The 17,213-nt window shown below is 38.5% G+C and overlaps 2 protein-coding genes and 1 long non-coding RNA gene across 8 annotated transcripts in view; 1 reads left to right on the top strand and 2 right to left on the bottom strand.

Annotated features, from left to right (window-relative positions):
- MGAT4C (MGAT4 family member C) overlaps positions 1 to 17,213 on the bottom strand; it is an 828,975-nt gene that overhangs the window by 236,629 nt on the left and 575,133 nt on the right. The window lies entirely within an intron of this gene.
- RASSF9 (Ras association domain family member 9) overlaps positions 1 to 17,213 on the bottom strand; it is a 417,955-nt gene that overhangs the window by 386,066 nt on the left and 14,676 nt on the right. The gene's annotated exons all lie outside the window — the stretch shown is intronic.
- On the top strand, positions 534 to 8,880 carry LOC309640445. Its single transcript, XR_014252226.1, has 2 exons — positions 534 to 6,332; positions 6,469 to 8,880. It is a non-coding gene; the product is annotated as an uncharacterized lncRNA (long non-coding RNA).

The following is a 17,213-nucleotide window of genomic DNA, read 5'->3' as shown; positions in this document are numbered from 1 at the left end:
CATGGCTTCTGGGGATTGGGCTTGGGGAGATGTTGACAACTCTTGGCGCCCTTATGCCCCAGCAGTTTCTGCCTGGAAAGAGCCTGGGCACCTGACTGGGGACCTGGGCGTGCGGACTTCCCTTCATGTCTCCCCGGTCCCAGCTCTGTCCTCTGTGGGGTCAGCCTTCCTGGCCCAAGGCCCAGTGCTAGGCCCCCATCCGCTTCCCTGCTAGACCTACAGCTGCCCCTTTGGTGACAAACTCCTTTGAGCCCCCTGGGCTGGGGATGGGGTGATGCAAGGTTGGGGGGCTCCCTGGTGGGGACCCCACAGAACCCACTGTCTGGTGAGCAGGAGGCAGCCCCTGGCTGGTCCTGGCATGCAGGGCAGGATGCGGGCAGGAGTTGTTATGGGCACCACAGCAGGGGGCCCAGCCAGAACACAGCTTCATAGCTTGGAGGGGTGCAGGGCAGGAGGGCCTCAGCCCCTGGTGTCCTGGCCGTGGCTGGGTGGGACAGGGGGGGACAGAGAGCCACAGGGAAGGCTGAGGAAGCCCTGTGGCAGTAGAGCGGGGCGTGATTCCTGGCACAGCTCCCACTGAGTCCCACTGGGGGCGCCTGGCTCTGGGCACCCCAGGCGTCAGTGGGAGCAGAGAACCCAGAGCAGCAGTGCAGGGCGGAGAAGTCTCGGGGTAATCTGGCCGCTGCCGCTGGCCGGAGCGAGGGCGGACGGGCGGGCCTCAGCGCTGGCCTTATCGCCCCCCTGGGCCCTCCAGCACCACCCCCCATCACCACTATCACCCTGGCAATGAGCAGGGAGGCCTGGGGAGGGCCAGAGCCAGCCAGGAGACTCAGCTCTTGGCTGTTGGCAGGTGGCCTTGATGGCTTATCAAAAGCAATGGCTCCGCCTGGAACGAGGCCCACGTGTCTGGGGCAAAGCGCCTTGGTTCGTCTGTTCACTTCCTTCATTCCATGAACCTTGTCTAAGGAAAACCCCACTCCAGCCAGTACTGCCCCCGCCATGCCCCCCCAGGAGCCCAGTGAACTTCCAACTCCAGAGAGCTCGGGGCCAGAATCTCTGCACCCCAGACACCTGTCGGGTAGGACAGAGAAGGCTGGGCTGCTCCTCCCCAGGGTACTGTGACCCTGTGCCTGGAGCCCGAAAGGGACACACAGCCCTGTGATGGCCTGTGGCCACAAGGCCCCCGCTCTGCCTCCACTTTGGCCGTGGTGACACGACTGTGCCTCCTTTGTGTGCTAACTTATCCCATTACTACCTCGATATTCCCACTGATTTCCTTTCCTGTCAATTTCCTCAACTTTAAAATACTGTATTGAGAGCAATTCCTAAGTTACCCCGAATCCTGTTCAGAACAAGGATGCTTCCCGAAGTCGGGATGGAGGGGAAACAGGTGCGGGTGGGGGAGGCTTCTGCTCCAGAAGTGAGTGGGTGTGAAGCAGCCCCGCTCCACAGCGACTGGTTTTGGCCTGCTACAGTTTAAAATCGAGGCATACTTGACATAATAAATGCACAGACTTTAACTGCGTGGTTTGAGGGGTCATGACCAATGTCAACACACGTGTAACCATCCCAACCCAGGCAGAGGTGAAGATAAGAGATTTCTATCTTCAGTGATTTTTTTTTTTTTTTTTGGCTGCACTGTGCAGCTTGCGGAATCTTAGTTCCCTGACCAGGGATTGAACCCAGGCCCCGGGCAGTGAAAGCGAGGAGTCCTAACCGCTGGACCACCAGGGAATTCCCATGTCCTCAGTGATTTTTAAAAAGAATTTCTGCTGATAGAATGCATGCTCATGGTAGAACACTCGGATTGTGCAGAGAAATCCAGGGCAGGATGTGGCAGGGCCCTCACCATGCGGCTCCCAGATAAAGAGGCTGCCTGCCTGCCCACTGGCATCCCACCACCCAGACAACCACTGCTAGCATTTCGGTGTATTTCCTTCTGTTTTCTTCTATGCGCACATGTACATATGTTAAAAATCTTTTTCTATGCATACTTTTTTACATATGACATCAGATCAAATTTAGTATTTAAAAACTTACTGTAGAATAAGCATTCCCAGATATTGTAAAACATTGTGTAAATATGATTTTTGAGAAGCCTTTGGTGTTTCCTTTGTGATATTTGATTCAGCTAGTGTTGATACAGTAAAGAGTTGATGTTAGAGAGAACTGAGTCTTTAAAATGTGAATTTTATTTATTTTTGGAATAAATAATACATTTACATAGCAAAAAAAGAAAACATTGTTTTGATCTTTTGCTATTACACTTCTAATTTTATATTCCTCTTCCCAAGAGTTCATGGATTATTTTGGGTTCAAGTAAGTATACTTCAAAACATCTATCATTATTTCTGTTCTCTCATCAGAGCATTAGAGACATTTTGCCAATTTCTAATCCAATTGTCCTTTCTATAGATGACACATTTCTAAAATATAGATATAACTTTCCCCTCACACTTATTTATACCATCATGATAATCATTTCCCAGGCTCAAAAGTGTTTTAACTCATTCCTTTCTTTACCATATTGGGCAAGATGACAAATTTTCAAATTTTTACTTAAAATATTTCTGTTGGGTTAGGGTAGCTGAGAAACAGGCCCAGTATGGGACTGAAAGCAGAACCTGAAGACCCTCCCCCACCCCAAAAGATAGATATAATATCTTGGGTGCAAAAAGTGGCTTCAGGGGAACACTGTGATGATCTGAATGCATTAGTCTTTGTAAGGCAATGGGAAATATTTTCGTAAAGTTTTATTATCTCTGGTTTACAGTTAATTACATGCTGGGAAAAATGGTTAGTAATATACTTTCTATCCTCCACTTTTCTAAAGGCTATGACTCTTTCACCTTTAGTATCAACCTGAGCAGATCATTTTGATTGTTATTTTACAGATAAAACATACTTATTTATAAGAACTCCCTTAACTTATTAAGCCTCCAAGATTGCAAATTTACCTGCATCTGCTCCCATTCTTTTCTCCTCCTTTTCTATTACAATGGAAGATATAATAATATTTTCTCAAGTTAAGGTAAATTTTTACACCTGGACTTAGAGTCCTTATCTCCCCCTACTCTACCAATTCATCTTAGGCAGGATTTTAATAAACTCTAGCCTGTACTGTACTTAAAACAAACAAAAATAAGTAAAACAAACAAACAAGCAAGCAAAGAGAAGCCTCTCTCCAGATACCACATTTTTATCCCTCATTTCCTTTCATATGATAAATTTTTATAAGATTAATATATATGCACATTTCAACTTAGATTTGTTTTCCTATTTGTGGGTTTTCTCCTCCATTTAGGGTTCTTCTTTTGAATCTTTCAGAGGCTTTTCTTCTGCCTATCTACCTATAGACGGTGTTATTCATGGTTCTACCAGGAGTCCACTTCTTTCCTCTGACAACATTCCCTGGTTAATCTTGTCCATTCCTACATCCAAATGTAGATTTTTTCATTCAACAAATGTGTATTGAGTCCAGGTACTTCTCTAATCACTAGTGATATGATATGAAGCAAACAAACCATAGTAAATATAGGTGGTGAAATGCACAGGAAGAGAGGCAGAAATTATCTTCTGTAAGGAAGATCTATACTGAAGGAGCAGCTAAGGCAAAAACCCTGAGATGGATAAAAGCTTGGTATATTCTTAGGCAAAAAAAAAAAACCTGGAGTAGTTTGACCCTAGAGACAGAAAGAACAGCATGAGATGACGTAGGATATCTAGACAGATGTTAGATCACGGAAGAGGTTTTTGCAGAACTCTAGGTAAGGAGCAATGGTGATTTTACTGCCCGAATATTTCTAGCTTTATGCCAGACTTACTTTATGGTTCATATTTCCAACTCCTTAGTGGCTATCTCATTTGAGTAGTGTTCAGATGAAGTGAAAGAGTCAGAAACTGAACTCATCATCTTAACCCCTAAACATGCTGCTTTCCATCTTCCCTTAGAACATGGAACCTCAAAGCACTTTGCTGTCTAAGCCACAAACTTGTGAGTCTTCCATCATTTATTCCTACTTCTGTCTCACCCATCCCTCCCAACACTAAATCAACCATAAGTGCTATCAATGACACTTCCTAGATATCTTTGTCTACTTATCAATCTAATCCCCACTGCAACAACACTTGTCACAAAATCTCTTCCTTTGATCATTTCAAAATTGCTCAGTTGGCCTTGTTCACTTCCAACCAACTCACCACATTGTTTGAATGATCCTTTGAAAACAAAATATGATCCTACAATAATAACCTTGTACAAAATTCCTTAACTACTTGCTATTCATGCTTTCATCCTGCTTATCTCTCTATTCCTTAATTCCAAAGATCTAGCCATCCTCAAGGTACTACAGTTCCCTGAAAATAATTATAAATAATTTATTAAAAATACTATATATGTAAATTTCACTGTGATACATGGACTTTTTTTCCTAATCTGAATATTCTTTTAAAATTCAATTTCTAAAATTATAAAGATATTTCTGATAACTTTTATTTTGTACCATTTTATGAAAGTATAATAGTCAAGGGTTAAAATATTTTCTTTTAAAGAAGCCAGATGAAGACAAATTGAAATCATAAATTTCCCTTTTCTCCAGAAAAGAAAATATTTCCCAAGTGAAAAAAAGAAAGGTTAAGTCTACAGTGAAAAACTTGACAGAAGATATAACCCCAATGAAATGAATAGAAAAGATATCCACAGGGAGGCAAAGTAATACTCTATTTTCCCCATTGACAAGGTGACCTGGGCTTTTGAATACTTCACAAAATCTCTGAGTTATCAATATGTAAGAGTGATGACATTACCTTGTGAATATTTAATAATTGTGATGATTGTGTCCTGGAGTTTATTCCTGTAAAAAAAAGGTAAGTAGGGGTGTATATAGCTCAATCTCTGAAGCACAGTAATATTGTAATTTTGCAGTGGACAGGAAATATGTGTATACATATATATCTACATACATAGATAGAGATACAAACCTTTATCAAAATAAATTTTTTAAAATGAATTATATTTGGAATTTTATCCCATCTATCTGCTGATGTTTTATTTAAACTACATTTGAATCTATGAATATTACTTAGGGGAAAATTGTGGAATTGAGTTAGTTGTTGAAGGGTTAAGAACAAAAGTCTGAGTGTAAACTCTTTCCAAATCCCTGGCTGATAATACTACCTATGTGTGTGGGACTGATGAGATGTCTACAGAAAATCACTCAGAAACCAGAAGAAGGGTCTATTTTTAAAAGATAGAATTGATCCTGACGAGATTTGCGAGTGTGCTGTTCCTTTGATTATGTTTTTCAACTTAGGAGATTTAGGAAAATCTAACTCAACTTTGAGAAAAGAAGAATAAAGAGTTGGGATTGCTCATCCTATCTATTTAGACATACTATAAGGCCATATTAAAACAAACATTATGTTACTAATGCAGATAAATGAAACAGAATAGAGAGGGAGGTCATGTAAATATAAGAACTTGATATATGATAAATGTAGCACCAAAATTCAGTGGAGAATAATGAATTTTAAAGTAAATGATGTTAGAAAACAATGGTTCACTATGTGGAGAAAAATATAAAGGTAAAGATAGATAAATGATGTAAGTGATAGATAAATAGATAAATGCATGCATAAATATATAAATACATAATACAACTAATAGAAGAGAATGCAGGGCAGCATGTTTATGGTCATGGTTTAGAGAAAAGCGTTATAGAGACCAAAAGAGTGAAAAACATTAAAGACAAAAAACAGATGGGGGTAACTATTTCAAAACAATGATTTCTATTCACTGAGGGACAAATTTATGTAAAGATACATTTGCAACACAAAAGCTGATAAGAACTTAATATTTAGAACATTAGACCATCTCTAGTAAATGAAGCAAAAATGAGAAAGAAACTAATAAAAATGGACAAAGGCTATAAAAAAGAAATCTGAAGAAGTAACTTTGAAGACAAACTCACTGGTATTAGAAAGTTCAATAGAATCAAATATTGTGAGGATATGAAGAAATGGAATTTTCATACATTACTAGTTAGTGTGTAGCCTGGTGAGATTTGGTTTCAAAGTGCAAAGTCTGAAATCACTATGTTATAGCTGACTTTCAGTGAGATGAAAATCCAAATGGTTACTAACTATAAAATATTCCACTTAATTAGTCATGAAGAACAAAAATATAATAGAGATACAAACACATATGTCTACACAGAGTATGCTGAGTTTTGCCAGTAAAGTTCTACCTGAAAAAGTATCTCGCCAATGTTAGGAAATGACAATGTCAGTCAAAATTTAGAAATGGAGAGAGCTATATTTGTGCTTCAAGTTGGGTCACAAGGGACAAATAATTTTTAGTGTATTATTAACTCTACTTTTCCTTTTGATAAAATTTAATCTTTCCTTCTATATCAAATCTAACTTTCAGATTACAAAATACTTTCACATTCATGAGCTTGATAGTCACAGCTCAAATAATGAAATCACATAGTATTTAATGTAAAAGTTTTCCAAATTATACCTAAACTGTTTTTCATTAAACATATTATGCAATAATATAAAAGGTTTTTGCTTTGGGACAATAGGCCAAATTATATTTTACATATTGAGCTGTAATTACACAGAAGAGTATATTTTACTTCTTCTGTGTGTAAACTCAGATGAAATTGTTCAGATATTTAGCATTATGTTTTTATTCCCATTTACCTGAGTGACAATTACTATGTCAGAAGATTAAGTGGAAGGAGAGACTGAAAATATGCAAAGAATCTGTAACAAAAATCAATATTTAATAAACTTTGCATTTTAGGAAAAAAATGAGTAAAGGATGAATTGTGCCCTTTGCAGTAGGTTTAACTCAAACTTTTCAATTTCAGGCTTGAATTTCAATTTGCTGAGCAAACTTTCTCTATTTGGACATGTTTTCTTCTCTTCTGGCTCAGCTCCATTTCTACTGATGCCTAAAGGATTTGTGTGAGTTGGCTCACATTTACAAAGCACCCAGTGTGAAATGGCATTTTACTTCCTGTGCATTCATTTTTTTTTTCTTCTGTTCTTTTCCTTTGTTGTTAGTTAAGAATTGACAGGAGCTTCACACTGAGATGAAAGTCATCAAGAATACCTATCATGGAAGGAAAACATACCGTATTCTATTAGAAAGTAAATTATAGCAGAAACTAGTTGTCTGCTCCAAACCATCAAGACATGGTCCTGAGATTTTTAAAATTCATATATTTCAGAAACTCCACCACCTCTTAAATTAAAATAATGAAATTGAACAAGGCTATTTAAACCAGTTGACTGGAAATTGATCAAAACCTGTCTAAATATACAAAGTGTGAATTTAGAAATGAGGTGGGAAAGACAAAGAGTTGTTCCTTTATGGTAAGAACAGATTTGAAGTGATTGTTTTATACAAGAAGTGATAGAACTACTGAGCATCCTCAAATTCCATACATAGGCAGCTTGTCAACATCCTGTTATTGAAAAACATTAGATTGCATTTTATGGTTTTATTTAGTATTACCTGCCACGGAGCACTGGCCCTCTCTCTCTGCCTCTCTGAATTCCTGTGAAAAATCAGTTGTACTTGCATTTCATGGACTGAGTATAAAATAAAGTTGCACTGCATAACACTATCAAGTCAAGTGGGAGATTATACTATCTCCATCCATAACATTGAGATCTCAGTAAAACCCGGAAACAAATGATACTTGAGGTCCCTCTAGGCAAAGGTGGAAATTTCAAGCAGAGGAATATAGATGCAGGATGCAGAAGAATTTACTTCCCCTCCATGTCCAGGACTGAACAGAGCTACTATCTGCTTCTATATGAGAAAGACAGAAGTAGATAAAAAATTTGTGTTATTTTAAAACACATATATTGTTTTAATAATATAAAATTGAATGTATTCTTCCAAATCAAGAAAAAGACCTACTATTTAAAAGCATTACTATTCTTTGTTCATTTTATTTCATAATTTCAAATTAATGCCACTAGCATGAACTTAAATGAAAGTCACCTTTTTTTTTTTGCCAAAAACCACCCAAAACTTCCCATGAAGCTTATTTTCATAAATAACCCAAAATAACAATTATTTAAGTCATTTCAACACTTTTTAAGCACCCACAATACTCTAGGCAGTCACTAGCCACTGAGATATAAAAGTTATACTAAATATGATCCTAAAATAGGGAAGTTAACAGTCTAAAAAGGGAGCTCTAAGAACAATTAAATCAATTCAAAACAGTGGGCCAATTGCTCTAAATGAAATATTTGCTGTGTGATACTGGGACTCAGAGACACCAAATCTAATCTGGTGAGGGCCAGAGGGAGCACTGAAAGACAGTAACTCTTTTTAATTCTACGCCTCAGCTCTTTACATTTTATCAAGCAGTAAATGTTAGGTACTCATTAACTCATCCACACTCGGGGCCTCACTAACAGTGAGAAGTCTGACCATCTCAAAGCTTTAAGGAAGGAAAGAGGTCATGTTAAGCTGGCCTTTGTATCTCCGGGAGTCTTTTCAGTACTTTTCAAGATAGGAAATAGGAATCATTTATCACGAGCTCCTTTGTTTTTTAACAATACTGTTGCCAAACCTTGAAAAGTTTGCTGACCTTCACTCTTAAGTAGGATAAATGATTTCCTTGTTTACATCATCAACTTGCCTGGAAAACCTTTTTTTATCTTTTAGAGTGTAGAAAGTAAGTCCCAGTCAGCATACTGCGATTCTTATGAATTACAAATTAGTACCACTTTAGGATACATTGTATTTAATGAGTGATGTGTTTCTTCGTACAGAAGTTTTTTTGCTTTTATGTTTGTGCACTGTCTCACCAAATGTATGGTACAGTATTTGCATGGCTGTTTCTTTATTTTTTTTAAAAGACATAATCTTCTCTAATTTCATTTGCTTTTTCTATATTGATGGATGGAGTGCTATACCACAGGATGACTGTACCATCCTGCTGCAAAGTTTTTCCACTTTAATAAATAAAAAATAAAGAAATGTATTCTAAAATGTCACATCATATTTCTTTTCTTGTCAAAATAAGTTTTTTCTCAATTTAATATTTCTCCAATCAAGCCTCATTCTAAATTGTTGTGTGCATTGGTGCAACTTTCCACAAAAAGGTACTCTCGAGGTTTATGATGGATGGATCTTAGATTTGATTAAAAATATAGCATTTATAAGAATATTTACCTATTTACCAATAGGTGAATAAGCAACATGAACTCCTGTCAACTTCCAAAGAGAAAATGATTTATGCTCTGTATTATTATAATATTTCATTAATCTTTTTTATTCACTTATGAAACTTTAGGGTTAATCCATATCTGAATAAAAACTGTTTCTTGTCTCAGTCCCAACGTAGCATTAATATTCATTGTAATTATTCTTTCCTGAATCAATATTTTGTTCCAATGTGTAAATACACATGGATTTAAACTTTCTGGTAATTGAAATAAGTTAATAAATGCAGGTTTTCTAAAACGCTTCAAATAAATATAAGCTTTGACACATCTGTTCACATAAACAGTTGAACATTTTTTTTTAAAAAGTCAAGTTGTAAATAAACTTTAGGAGAATTTTATTGCCTCTGCTGTACAAGGATCTATGTTTTGTAGGAAATTGCCAGTGGGACAGAGGCAACAGGGGAAGTCTTTTTGTTTGTTTAGCTATTTACTTACTTTTCTAGCCTGATCTATTCTATGCTTTCAGAAGATTAGGAAATCGGAGACTGCAAGCCAACCAGTGATCTCAAAAGTTGACACAGTTTTGCTACCTCTGTTTCTTTTGAGGGATGGTGGTATGGGGAATGAAAGCTAAGGGATCAAGATTCCGAGAAACAACGACAAGTTTTACCCTGAGGAAAGGAGTTGAGGGCTTAACTCCTCTCACTTTGTGAAGGTGCAAGCTTTTGTCATCAGCTCATAGAACAGAGCTTCAAACTTTTTTTCCTTAGTTTTCTGATAATAATTTTACTTCCCTTTTTTTGCTCACATCTTTTTCCAGTACTCTCATTGTAACTCCAAACATTTTAATTCTCTCACTTACTTTGTGGAACTAATTTCAGTTATATTGCTCTAATAACAAATGAAGGCAGGAGAATTTACAATTTAGTTTAAACGTACATACCTATCCTATTTTTTTTTTAACATCTTTATTGGACTATAATTGCTTTACAATGGTGTGTTAGTTTTTGCTTTATAACAAAGTGAATCAGCTATACATATATATATATCCCCATATCTCTTCCCTCTTGCGTCTCCCTCCCTCTCACTCTCCCTATCCCACCCCTCTAGGTGGTCACAAAGCACCGAGCTGATCTCCCTGTGCTATGTGGCTGCTTCCCACTAGCTATCTATTTTACATTTGGTAGTGTATATATTTCCAAGCCACTCTCTCACTTCGACCCAGCTTACCCTTCTCCCTCCCCGTGTACTCAAGTCCATTCTCTACATCTGTGTCTTTATTCCTTTCCTGCCCCTAGGTTCATGAGAACCATTTTTTTTTTTTAAGATTCCATATATATGTGTTAGCATATGGTATTTGTTTTTCTCTTTCTGACTTACTTCACTCTGTATGACAGTCTCTAGGTCCATCCACCTCACTACAAATAACTCAATTTCGTTTCTTTTTATGGCTGAGTAATATTCCATTGTATATATGTGCCACATCTTCTGTATCCATTCATCTGTCGATGGACACTTAGGTTGCTTCCATGTCCTGGCTATTGTAAATAGTGCTGCAATGAACATTGGGGTACACGACTCTTTTTGAATTATGGTTTTCTCTGGGTATATGCCCAGTAGTGGGATTGCTGGGTCGTATGGTAGTTCTATTTTTAGTTTTTGAAGGAACCTCCATACTGCTCTCCATAGTGGCTGTATCAATTTACATTCCCACTAACAGTGCAAGAGGGTTCCCTTTTCTCTACACTCTCTGTAGCATTTATTGTTTGTAGATTTTTTGATGATGGCTATTCTGACTGGTGTGAGGTGATATCTCTTTGTAGTTTTGATTTGCATTTCTCTAATGATTAATGATGTTAAGCATTCTTTCATGTGTTTGTTGGCAATCTGTATATCTTCTTTGGAGAAATGTTTATTTAGGTCTTCTACCCATTTTTGGATTGGGTTGTTTGTTTTTTTGATATTGAGCTGCATGAGCTGCTTGTAAATTTTGGAGATTAATCCTTTGTCAGTTGCTTCATTTGCAAATATTTTCTCTCTTTCTGACGGTTGTCTTTTTGTCTTGTTTATGGTTTCCTTTGCTGTGCAAAAGCTTTTACGTTTCATTAGGTCCCATTTGCTTATTTTTGCTTTTATTTCCATTCCTCTAGGAGGTGGGTCAAAAAGGATCTTGCTGTGATGTATGTCATAGAGTGTTCTGCCTATGTTTTCCTCTAAGAATTTTATAGTGTCTGGCCTTACATTTAGGTCTTTAATCCATTTTGAGTTTATTTTTGTGTATGGTGTTAGGAAGTGTTCTCATTTCATTCTTTTACATGTAGCTGTCCAGTTTTCCCAGCTCCACTTATTGAAGAGGGTGCTTTTCTCCATTGTATATTCTTACCTCCTTTATCAAAGATAAGGTGACCATATGTGTGTGGGTTTATCTCTGGGCTTTCTATCCTGTTCCATTGATCTATATTTCTGTTTTTGTGCCAGTACCATACTGTCTTGATTACTGTAGCTTTGTAGTATAGTCTGAAGTCAGGGTGCCTGATTCCTCCAGCTCCGTTTTTCTTTCACACGATTGCTTTGGCCATGCGGCATACCTATTCTTTTAAGGTAAATGTTCTAAGTTGTTAGTATTATTTATTGATTACGTCTGTATTCTGACCTTTCAGCCTACAAACCATGCTGGCTTCTCTGAATTTCCTAATTGAAATACAAGACTTAGAATCTAATGGAATTACTTACACACACTTATAAACTGTTAATTCTTTAAAGGATACCACTAGCTGCACTGTGACCATAGGATTAGATAAAATCAGAATCTTATGATAGAATTGCATTTGAAGATATTATTAACACTTCTCTCTACTTTGACTCAGTCTTTTATACAGCTGGGACTTAAAACTAAGCCTTGTAGATAAACTCTGGAGAATGGTTAAAGTATGAATTTTTTTTTAAAGTAAAATTACTAACCTTCAGAGTTTTAAAAGAAATCAATCAAATTCAAGTCTCTGGCCTTATCTAGCTATGTCACCTTAGATAACGCTGACCCTCAGTTTCTGCATATTGTAATGCAGGCTATTACATTTTTACCCTCTGTACACAGAACAAAAAAAATATATTCTGTCTTGAACTTATAATGTTGCCCAAGATTCACAGGTAATTAGTATATTTTCTTTTTCACTTTTGCTAGAACACAATTATTTTCAAAGGATTAATTACTTTAGAATTTTGTAGTTTATGCTTTGTTACATTGCTTGAAACCAATATCTTCTCTCTTTCTCTTTCTCTCTTGATTTCTATATGTCTGTCATGTTTTTTCTATCTACTAGAACAGATGGTGAGCATTGCAAGTAAAACTTGAGTTGATAATAGGTTAATGTCTCAAAATGACACAAGGTGAGGAAGTTCTATTTCCTTATGGAATTTAAGTACTTTTAGGAGCTTTCATATCTTCTTGATGTGAAACTTCCATTAGTCTGAAGCAAGAGAGAAAATGAATGGCTTTGCTAGAACTATAGCTAATAAGCACAATCTTTGAGTGTATCATATTAAAAAAAAAAATAGAAGTTGTTCTCCAGCTATCCCAAATATTTTTTGTTGGCAAAAAGGCTTTCTTGATGCAGAGTTGTACAAGTTCACTCTTTAAGCTGATATTTTTCAGTGAGTAATGTTTTGCTAATTTTGTGAAATGAGTTGTTATTGGTTTTGGTGTTTTTATGTAAGAGCTTGAAGGAAACAGTCATTTCTGTAATCTACTTTCTATATGATTGCTTCTAAAGCTATTAGACTAACAAGATAAAAAAAATCTTCTATTCAAAATGCAAAATATATACTTATTCCAACAGTCAAATCATTTCTGCATCATCAAACATCCTCAGATATTTAAGAAGAAAATGACTAAAATTTAAATATTGTCACCATATCACACCTATCCACAATGGGAAATAAATCAAATATCTTATGGTTTATGTTATGAGGTGAATTGTGACCCCTAAACAGATATGGAGAAGTCTTAACCACTAGTAACCATGAAAGTGACCTTATTTTGAAATAAAGTTTTTGCAGATTTAATCAAGTTAAGAAGAAGTCATTAGGTGAGCCATAACACAATAGGACTGGTGTTCTTATAAGAAGAGAAGAGACACAAATGCGTTAGGAGAGACTACCATGTGAAACAGGGGCAAAGACTGAAGTGCTAAAGCTGCCAAGGGATGCTGAGGATTGTTGGCAAACCACCAGAAAGTAGGAGAGAGGCCCGGAAAAATTTTCCCCTACAGGTTTCAGAAACAACATGGTCCTGCCATTGCCTTGATTTGAGATTTCTAAGCCTTCAGAACTGTGAGACAATACATTTCTGTTGTTTTAAGTTACATAATCTAGTAGTTTGCTAGGGCAACCTTAGGAAACTGATATCTGCCATTGAGTCTATATTAAAAATAAATTTCATTTTAATTATGGTTTAAATTAGGTTTGGTTCAAAAGAGTACATAATGATGTCCAACACTTAAGTAAATGTAATTAAAGAAATGCTGTTATGCTTTATTTGTCTTTATAGGAATAAAGGCTATATTATTTTAAATAAGATTCTAGAGTATTCTACATAGTGATTTCAAATTAAATACCTCTTAAAAATAACATGTACTTACTTTTGTATAAAATTGTTCGCTTTCAGTCTTTGTGCATCTTTTTTTTTTTTTTTACCTTTTTTCCCTCCAACTTTATTGAGGTATACTTGACAAATGAAAATTATATATATTTAGAGTGTACAGCATGATAATTTGATATACATATGCATTGTGAAATATTTACCACAACCAAGTTAATTAACACATCCATCACCTCATATAGTTACCTTTTTTTGGTAGTTAGAATGCTTAAGATCTACTCTTTTAGCAAATTTGAAGTATACAATATAATAGTATATTAACTATAGTCACCATGCTATACATTAGATCTGCAAAATATATTCATCTTATAACTGAAAGTTTGTACCCTTCGACCAACATCTTCCCATTTCCCTTACCCCCAGCCCATGGCAACCACCATTCTACTGTTTCTATGAAGTTGACTTTTTTTGTTTTGATTACTCCCATGTCAAACCTGTCTTCCCCATCTCACCAAGTAAATGGTGCCCACTGTTCAAACTGTGAAAGCCAAAATCTCAGGCATCATCAGTGGAGGTATATTTCTTAATGCCTTGGCTGGCTTTTTTTTTTTTTTTAACATCTTTATTGGAGTATAATTGCTTTACAATGTTGTGTTAGTTTCTGCTGTATAGCAAAGTGAATCAGCTATATGTATACATATATCCCCATATCCCCTCCCTCTTGGTTTAAAAGGACTGGCTTTACTGCCAGAGTCATCCTGCTGTGTAATGCCTTATTTTTCCTGTGGACCTCTCCTTTACCAGGGAATAAGTAGGAAAATTTAATTTCTAAATTAGAACTTAACAAGAAAATAAAACTAGAAGTTATAATCATTTTGAGAAAAATATCTGACAGTGTCTTATAAACCTAAAGATACCTCTGTCATATGACCCCACAACTGCAATCCTAAGTATTTACCCAAGAGCAGTAAGAACATATGTATGCACCGTCAAGAAAGCTCATAGAAGATTTGAGTAAAATCGGTAAAAACTGAAAACTTCCCAAGTTGCCATCAACAGAATGGATTAAAAAAGTAAGGCATATTCATATGATGGAAAACTGCTCAGCAATAAAAATGAAGATACTATCAATAAACACAGTAGCATGTAAAAATCTCAAGAAACCATGCTAAATGAAAGAAGGTTACACAAAACAGTACCTGTAGTATGGTTTCATTTATATGGAGTTCTAAAAGAGGTGAAATTAATCAGGATTGTGGTTGCATCTGGGGTTTGATGGGGGAGGAGACTGACTATAAAAAAGTATGAGGGGACAGGAGCTTCAAGATGGCAGGAGAGTAAGAGGCGGAGATCACTTTCCTCCCCACAAATACATCAGAAATACATCTGCATGTGGAACAGCTCCTACAGAACACCTACTGAACGCTGGCAGAAGACCTCAGACCTCCCAAAAGGCAAGAAACTCCCCCACGTACCTGGGTAGGGCAAAAGAAAAAAGAAAAAACAGAGACAAAAGAATAGGGACGGGACCTGCACCAGTGGGAGGGAGCTGTGAAGGAGGAAAGGTTTCCACGCACTAGGAAGCCCCTTCGCGGGCGGAGACTGCGGGTGGCAGAGGGGGGAAGCTTCGGAGCCACGGAGGAGAGCGCAGCCACAGGGGTGCGGAGGGCAAAGCGGAGAGGTTCCCGCACGGAGGAGCGGTGCCGACCAGCACTCTCCAGCCCGAGAGGCTTGTCTGCTCACCCGCCGGGGCGGGCGGGGGCTGGGAGCTGAGGCTCGGGCTTCGGAGGTCGGATCCCAGGGAGAGGACTGGGGTTGGCTGTGTGAACACAGCCTGAAGGGGCTAGCGCGCCACAGCTAGCCGGGAGGGAGTCCGGGGAAAAGTCTGGAGCTGCCGAAGAGGCAAGAGACTTTGTCTTGCCTCTTTGTTTCCTGGTGCGCGAGGAGAGGGGATTCAGAGCGCCACCTAAACGAACTCCAGAGACTGGCGCGAGCCGCGGCTATCAGCGCGGACCCCAGAGACGGGCATGAGACGCTAAGGTTGCTGCTGCAGGCACCAAGAAGCCTGTGTGCAAGCACAGGTCGCTATTCACACCTCCCCTCCCGGGAGCCTGAGCAGCCTGCCAGCACCAGGGTTCCGTGATCCAGGGACAGCTTCCCTGGGAGAAGGCACGGCGCGCCTCAGGCTGCTGTAACGTCACGCCGGCCTCTGCCGCCGCAGGCTTGCCCTGCATTCCATACCCTTCCCTCCCCCCCGGCCTGAGTGAGCCAGAGTCCCCGAATCAGCTGCTCCTTTAACCCCGTCCTGTCTGAGCGAAGAAGAGACACCCTCAGGAGACCTACACGCAGAGGCGGGTCCAAATCCAAAGCTGAACCCCAGGAGATGTGCGAACAAAGAAGAGAAAGGGAAATCTCTCCCAGCAGCCTCAGGAGCAGCGGATTAAATCTCCACAATCAACTTGATGTGCCTGCATCTGTGGAACACCTGAATAGACAACGAATCATCCCAAACGGAGGAGGTGGACTTTGGGAGCAACGATATATATATATTTTTCCCTTTTTCTCTTTTTGTGAGTGTGTATATGTATGCTTCTGTGTTTGATTTTGTCTGTATAGCTTTGCTTTTACCATTTGTCCTAGGGTTCTGTCTGTCCTTTTTTTTTTTAATTACTCAAAAAATTGTTTTCTTAATAATAATTTTTTAAATAATTTTATATTATTTTATTTTACATTTATTTTATTTTCTTCTTTCTTTCTTTCTTTTTTTCCTCCCTTTTATTCTGAGCCATGTGGTGGACAGGCTCTTGGTGCTCCAGCTAAGCATCAGGGCTGTGCCACTGACGTGGAGAGCCAAGTTCAGGACACTGGTCCAAAGAGACCTCCCAGCTCCACATAATATCAAACGGTGAAAATCTCCCAGAGATCTCCATCTCAGTGCCAAGACCCACTTCCACTCAACGACCAGCAAGCTACAGTGCTGGACACCCTATGGCAAACAACTAGCAAGACACGAACACAACTCCATCCATTAGCAGAGAGGCTGCCTAAAATCGTAATAAGGCCACAGACACCCCAAAACACACCACCAGACATGGACCTGCCCACCAGAAAGACAAGATCCAGCCTCATCCACCAGAACACAGGCACTAGTCCCCTCCACCAGGAAGCCTACACAACACACTGAACCAACCTTAGCCACTGGAGAGAGACACCAAAAACAGCGGGAACCACGAACCTGCAGCCTACGAAAAGGAGACCCCAAACATAATAAGTTAAGCAAAATGAGAAGACAGAGAAACACACAGCAGATGAAGGAGCAAGGCAAAAACGCACCAAACCTAACAAATGAGAAAATAGGCAGTCTACCTGAAAAAGAATTCAGAATAATGATAGTAAAGATGATCCAAAACCTTGGAAA

The sequence above is a fragment of the Balaenoptera physalus genome, assembly GCF_965194825.1.
Source record: "Balaenoptera physalus genome assembly, chromosome: 13".
NCBI classification, from domain to species: domain Eukaryota; kingdom Metazoa; phylum Chordata; class Mammalia; order Artiodactyla; family Balaenopteridae; genus Balaenoptera; species Balaenoptera physalus.
Note: the sequence above shows the minus strand (reverse complement) of the source record. Positions and strands in the feature narration are given on the sequence as shown.